The sequence below is a fragment of the Nerophis lumbriciformis genome, linkage group LG20 (assembly GCF_033978685.3).
Source record: "Nerophis lumbriciformis linkage group LG20, RoL_Nlum_v2.1, whole genome shotgun sequence".
In the NCBI taxonomy this organism is placed as follows: domain Eukaryota; kingdom Metazoa; phylum Chordata; class Actinopteri; order Syngnathiformes; family Syngnathidae; genus Nerophis; species Nerophis lumbriciformis.
Genome location: NC_084567.2, coordinates 32,580,001 through 32,587,500, shown reverse-complemented (window position 1 = coordinate 32,587,500; position 7,500 = coordinate 32,580,001). Strand labels below are relative to the sequence as shown.

At 39.5% G+C, this 7,500-nt stretch overlaps 1 protein-coding gene across 3 annotated transcripts in view; it reads left to right on the top strand.

Moving 5' to 3' along the window:
- tcf4 (transcription factor 4) overlaps nucleotides 1–7,500 on the top strand; it is a 563,422-nt gene that overhangs the window by 344,957 nt on the left and 210,965 nt on the right. The window lies entirely within an intron of this gene.

The window sequence follows — 7,500 nt, the reverse complement described above, 5'->3', positions numbered from 1 at the left end:
CCATCTACGGTCCGTAATATCATCAAAGGGTTCAGAGAATCTGGAGAAATCACTGCACGTAAGCAGCTAAGCCCGTGACCTTCCATCCCTCAGGCTGTACTGCATCAACAAGTGACATCAGTGTGTAAAGGATATCACCACATGGGCTCAGGAAACACTTCAGAAACCCACTATCAGTAACTACAGTTGGTCGCTACATCTGTAAGTGCAAGTTAAAACTCTCCTATGCAAGGCGAAAAGCGTTTATCAACAACACCCACAAACGCCGTCGGCTTCGCTGGGCCTGAGCTCATCTAAGATGGACTGATACAAAGTGGAAAAGTGTTCTGTTGTCTGACGAGTCCACAAATTGTTTTTGGAAACTGTCGTGTCCTCCAGAACAAAGAGGAAAAGAACCATCCGGATTGTTTTAGCGCAAAGTTGAAAAGCCAGCATCTGTGAATGTATGGGGGTGTTTTAGTGCCCAAGACATGGGTAACTTACACATCTGTGAAGGCGCCATTAATGCTGAAAGGTACATACAGGTTTTGGAGCAACATATGTTGCCATCCAAGCAACGTTACCATGGGCGCCCCTGCTTATTTCAGCAAGACAATGCCAAGCCACGTGTTACATCAACGTGGCTTCATAGTAAAAGAGTGCGGGTACTAGACTGGCCTGCCTGTAGTCCAGACCTGTCTCCCATTGAAAATGTGTGGTGCATTATGAAGCCTAAAATACCACAACGGAGACCCCCGGACTGTTGAACAACTTAAGCTGTACATCAAGCAAGAATGGGAAAGAATTCCACCTGAGAAGCTTAAAAAATGTGTCTCCTCAGTTCCCAAACGTTTACTCAGTATTGTTTAAAGGAAAGGCCATGTAACACAGTGGTGAACATGCCCTTTCCCAACTACTTTGGCACGTGTTGCAGCCATGAAATTCTAAGTCAATTATTATTTGCAAAAAAAAAAATAAAGTTTATGAGTTTGAACATCAAATATGTTGTCTTTGTAGTGCATTCAATTGAATATGGGTTGAAAAGGATTTGCAAATCATTGTATTCCGTTTATATTTACATCTAACACAATGGGGTTTGTATATATATATATATCAGTGACTAGAGGCAGTCACTAGAGGCAGGTGAGGCGGGGCCTCACCTGCCATCATTGAAAGAAAAAAAATGTAAAAAGAAAAAAATATATATTAAATTGTTAAATGTATCCAGTGATTATACTATAAAGTTATTTTCCATCTAACTTCACCAGTTTTAGATTATTTTTATTCAAAATCGCAGAATTTTCACATTTGCCGTTCAAATACTGAGAAGAGACGGTGCGGTGATCAGCAGCCAGTCGAGGCACGTCACTCAGTGCCTCAACATGGATTGCAGACTCGGCTAACTGCTGGCCTGCTGTGCAGTGAGACCGTATTGCTATATTAAATATATTATACATTTCCATAGTTTAGTTAGCTGAGGTATATAATGTACAGTGTATTTTGTCAACAACTGTATGTGTGTAACGTATTTCTTGTGCTGAGCGATCATAAAACGGCTGCAAAAGACGCACTGGCTGAGGCTCGCCTCCTGCAACCCCGCCGTAGAATTTGCACCCCCTGACGGGAGTGTTATATCAACTAAAGCCCACACTTAAACTTTCCACGTGCAAGATTGAATCTATTTAAAAAAGTTATTTCATAAGAAGCCAAAAAGTGCAAAAACTATAATGTTCGTGTTGGAGGAGTTGTGAATGACTGCAGGGCCACAACATTAGGTATACCTGCAGACTGCAGGTGTACCTAATTCACAACTCCTCCAACACGAACATTATTGTTTTTGCACTTTTTGGCTTCTTATTAAATAACTTTTGTAACCTATTTTTATGGGCTTTCCTCTTTGTGGTGTTAAGTTCCTGTTATGCGCTGTTATACAGTATATGCCTTGAGCTCTTATTTTGAAGGCGCTAAGAGCGGAATTTTGACACGTTGGAGTGGAGCGGAAGTTTTTGAAAGAAGGTAAATAAAGTGGTCCTTGTGTAAACTGGAGCCTCCGTGTTTGTTATTTTGTAGTTTCGTACAGTATAGGCGACATTTATAAACCCTCGGTTACACTTTTTTAAATAGATTCAATCTTGCACGTGGAAAGTTGAAGTGAGGGCTTTAGTTGACATAACACTCCCGTCAGGGGGTTCATTAATCCAGCACAACAGCGGCGCATTTATAAGTAAAGGTAAGACCATAATAACGTTTTTTTATTAAATGTGCTTTTTTGTGTGCTACAGTTTGTATGTGTAAAGTTAAAGTTAAGTTAAAGTACCAATGATTGTCACACACACACTAGGTGTGGTGAAATGTGTCCTCTGCATTTGACCCATCCCCTTGATCACCCCCTGGGAGGTGAGGGGAGCAGTGGGCAGCAGCGGCGCCGCGCCCGGGAATCATTTTTGGTGATTTAACCCCCAATTCCAACCCTTGATGCTGAGTGCCAAGCAGGGAAGAATGCTGGTATGAGCTTTTAAACATAACCCGTTAACTGCTGCCAATCAAATGGTGAATAAGATACTCTTTAGGGTTCATATGTTTGTAAATCTGACTGTGATGAAGTCAGTGCCTCACCAGTCATCAACCTCACCGCACGTCACTGATATATATATATATATATATATATATATATATATATATATATATATATATATATATATATATATATATATATATATATATATATATATATATATATATATATATATATATATATATATAGTTTACCTTTTGGATTGAACGCATTGTTCATGTTTTTGCTTCTTAACTCCTCACTCTGCACGTTTGTTACTGTTTTTGTCACATTTAGTTTGCTGAGTCAGTGATTTAGTTTAGTTTGAGAGAAACAATTAAATCTCACACGAGAGGAGAGCGTGGGATGTCTTTGTAATCAAAAGGAAATTAGGCATCAGTTCCTAACATTAGCAGGATTGCGTAGCGCTTTTCTCACTGTGCTTCTCTGATGGGGGCTCCAAGCTGGGCGCCGTTGAAAATGCAAAGCGACAAAACAATAATTCAAGATATGCCTGCAAAATAACCATTCGTGAAAAGCAAGCAGAGTGTTGTTTCTATTGATTATGTTCTCAAACATTTTCTTTGTTTGCTCATTCTGTTTATCATGACGCACACGGACAAACCCAGGATTTATTTCACTCTTTGGAATACAGTGAAGAAAAAATAGTTTGTTTTTCGGTCTTAATAGGAATAGAGTTACAAAACACATACTATAGGATAGCACGCGGGTCGGCCTTATGCGGCTCTTTAGCGCCACCCGAGTAGCTCCCTGGAGGCTTTTTCAAAAATGTGTGAAAATGGAAAAATAATGAGGGAAAAAAATACATTTTTTTGTTTTAATATAGTTTCTGTAGGAGGATAAACATGACACAAACCTTCTTAATTGTTAGAAATCCCACTGTTTATGTTATACATGCTGCACTGATGAGAGTATTTGGCCAGCTCCGTTTTGTCCTACTAATTTCAGCGGTCCTTGAACTCACCATAGTTTGTTTGCATGTGCAACTTTCTCTGATGCTGCCACAGAAAGACATGTTTTATGCCACTCCTTCTTTGCCTCATTTTGTCCACCAAACATTTTATACTGTGTGTGAATGCACAAATGTGAGCTTTGTTGATGTTATTGACTTCTTGGAGTTCTAATCAGGCATATTTGGTCACTTGCATGAATGCAAGCTAATCCATGCTAACATGCTATTTAGACCAGCTGTATGTACATATTACATAACTGCTTTGAGTTAAACTCAACTTAAAAGGGTTCTATTATGCAAAACCACAGTTTTTTAGCTATTGGTGCCTGTTTTGTGTACTTGGGATCCTTATTAGTCCCGAAAATGTGAAATCAAACCGTGGAGGGATGGGGGAGATGTTTATAAAACAATGTTGTTGCTGTTTGAAATTTGAGACTTTCGTGATTAGTGATTAGTGATTCATCCACTACATCAGGGGTCAGCATGCGGCTCTTTAGCTCCGACCTAGTGGCTCCCTGGAGTTTTTTTCAAAAAATGCATACAAATGTTTGTTTTAATATGGTTTTCTTTAGAAGGACAAACATGACACAAACCTTCCTAACTGTTAAAAATCCAACTGTTTATATTAAACATGCTTTACTGATGAGAGTATTTGGCGAGCGCCGTTTAGTCCTCATTTCGGCGGTCTTTGAACTCGCCGTAGTTTTGATTAAAAGCACAACTTTCTGCGACGCTGCCACAGAAAGACGTGTTTTATGCCACTCCTTCTTTGCCTCATTTTGTCCACCAAACATTTTATACTATGCGTGAATGCACAAATGTGAGCTTTGTTGATGTTATTGACTTCTTGGGGTGCTAATCAGGCATATTTGGTCACTTGCATGAATGCAAGATAATCCATGCTAACATGCTATTTAGACCAGCTGTATGTACATATTACATAACTGCTTTGAGTTAAACTCAACTTAAAAGGGTTCTGTTACGCAAAACCACCGTTTTTTATCTATTGGTGCCTGTTTTGTGTACTTGGGGTCCCGAAAATGTGAAATCAAACCGTGGAGGAACATAATAGTGAGAGTCCAGTCCATAGTGGATCTAACATAATAGTGAGAGTCTAGTCCATAGTGGATCTAACATAATAGTGAGAATCCAGTCCATAGTGGATCTAACATAATAGTGAGAGTCCAGGCCATAGTGGATCTAACATAATAGTGAGAGTCCAGGCCATAGTGGATCTAACATAATAGTGAGAGTCCAGTCCATAGTGGATCTAACATAATAGTGAGAGTCCAGGCCATAGTGGATTTAACAAAATAGTGAGAGTCCAGGCCATAGTGGATCTAACATAATAGTGAGAGTGCAGTCCAAAGTGGATCTAACATAATAGTGAGAGTCCAGTCCATAGTGGATCTAACATAATATTGAGAGTGCAGTCCATAGTGGATCTAACATAATAGTGAGAGTCCAGTCCATAGTGGATCTAACATAATAGTGAGAGTCCAGGCCATAGTGGATTTAACAAAATAGTGAGAGTCCAGGCCATAGTGGATCTAACATAATAGTGAGAGTCCAGTCCATAGTGTATCTAACATAATAGTGAGAGTCCAGTCCATAGTGGATCTAACATAATATTGAGAGTGCAGTCCATAGTGGATCTAACATAATAGTGAGAGTCCAGTCCATAGTGGATCTAACATAATAGTGAGAGTCCAATCCATAGTGGATCTAACATAATATTGAGAGTGCAGTCCATAGTGGATCTAACATAATAGTGAGAGTCCAGTCCATAGTGGATCTAACATAATAGTGAGAGTCCAGTCCATAGTGGATCTAACATAATATTGAGAGTGCAGTCCATAGTGGATCTAACATAATAGTGAGAGTCCAGTCCATAGTGGATCTAACATAATAGTGAGAGTCCAGGCCATAGTGGATTTAACAAAATAGTGAGAGTCCAGGCCATAGTGGATCTAACATAATAGTGAGAGTGCAGTCCAAAGTGGATCTAACATAATAGTGAGAGTGCAGTCCATAGTGGATCTAACATAATAGTGAGAGTCCAGTCCATAGTGGATCTAACATAATAGTGAGAGTCCAGGCCATAGTGGATCTAACATAATAGTGAGAGTCCAGTCCATAGTGGATCCAACATAATAGTGAGAGTCCAGTCCATAGTGGATCTAACATAATAGTGAGAGTCCAGCCCATAGTGGATCTAACATAATAGTGAGAGTCCAGGCCATAGTGGACCTAACATAATAGTGAGAGTCCAGTCCATAGTGGATCTAACATAATAGTGAGAGTCCAGGCCATAGTGGATCTAACATAATAGTGAGAGTCCAGGCCATAGTGGACCTAACATAATAGTGAGAGTCCAGTCCATAGTGGATCTAACATAATAGTGAGAGTCTATTCCATAGTGGATCTAACATAATAGTGACAGTCCAGGCCATAGTGGATCTAACATAATAGTGAGAGTCCAGTCCATAGTGGATCTAACATAATAGTGAGAGCCCAGTCCATAGTGGATCTAACATAATAGTGAGAGTCCAGACCATAGTGGATTGAACATAATAGTGAGAGTCCAGGCCATAGTGGATCGAACATAATAGTGAGAGTCCAGTCCATAGTGAATCTAACATAATAGTGTGAGAGTCCAGTCCATTGTGAATCTAACATAATAGTGAGAGTCCAGGCCATAGTGGATCTAACATAATAGTGAGAGTCCAGGCCATAGTGGATCGAACATAATAGTGACAGACCAGGCCATAGTGGATCGAACATACTAGTGAGAGTCCAGTCCATAGTGGATCTAACATAATAGTGAGAGTCCAGTCCATAGTGGCTCTAACATAATAGTGAGAGTCCAGGCCATAGTGGATCTAACATAATAGTGAGAGTCCAGGCCATAGTGGACCTAACATAATAGTGAGAGTCCAGTCCATAGTGGATCTAACATAATAGTGAGTCTAGTCCATAGTGGATCTAACATAATAGTGAGAGTCCAGTCCATAGTGGATCTAACATAATAGTGAGAGTCCAGGCCATAGTGGATCTAACATAATAGTGAGAGTCCAGTCCAAATATAATGAATGTGACAACCAAACCCCCGTTCCTAATCATTTGAGCATGTCAAACCTTCAGCTCAACGTCCTCCTTGTTATGTTTTACTCTTTTTATTCAATTAACACCTATAGTACCTTGTGGCATGTCACACTATGTCATCCCATGTCAAAAGTGTCACCTTTATCTTCTTTAAAATGACACTTAAAGGATTGATTTTTCAGTGAATGATTAATTTTGAGACTAGATCCCCAATGAGTACAATACTTAGTTTTTAATCCCTGATCACTTGAGTGCTTAGTGATCTCTCTCCCACTCTCTCTCTCTCTCTCTCTCTGTCTTTCTTTTGACTCTCTCGCTGTCTCTCTCCGACGGTCCCTCAGATGTGCTTTTGTTTAAAGCGGAGTTAATTAAATTAAGACAGGTCGTGCAGAAGACACAGTCGGAGAGCCAGTGGTCCACGGGCGTGGGGAGGGATCAAGGGGTCGGCTTTTTAGTGAGCGTTCCTGCCCCCTTCAGGCAGTCACGAGCATTGCAGACGAGCAGCAGACTACAGTTCTGCTGCTTCATTAGAGTGCATAACATGTTCTGGTAAAAAGATGTAATGATATTTCCCTAACAATAATTATGTATGTGCTTTATTTTTGAATGAATAACTAATATTGTCATGAGCATAATAAAATTTAAAAAAAAATGAATAAACCATGAAACAAATAAAGTAAAACTCAACATGTTGATAAACAGATCAAAAACTACAACAACAAAAAAAAGGTTGTTTTGTGTAAATAGATGACAAATGCTTTAAAAGCATTAAAAAAGAGAGAGGGGGAAAAAAGTGTATGCGAAACACAAATGCACTGGTATTGTTTGAATTAGAGATGTCCGATAATATCGGATTGCCGGTATTATCGGCCGATAAATGCTTTAAAAT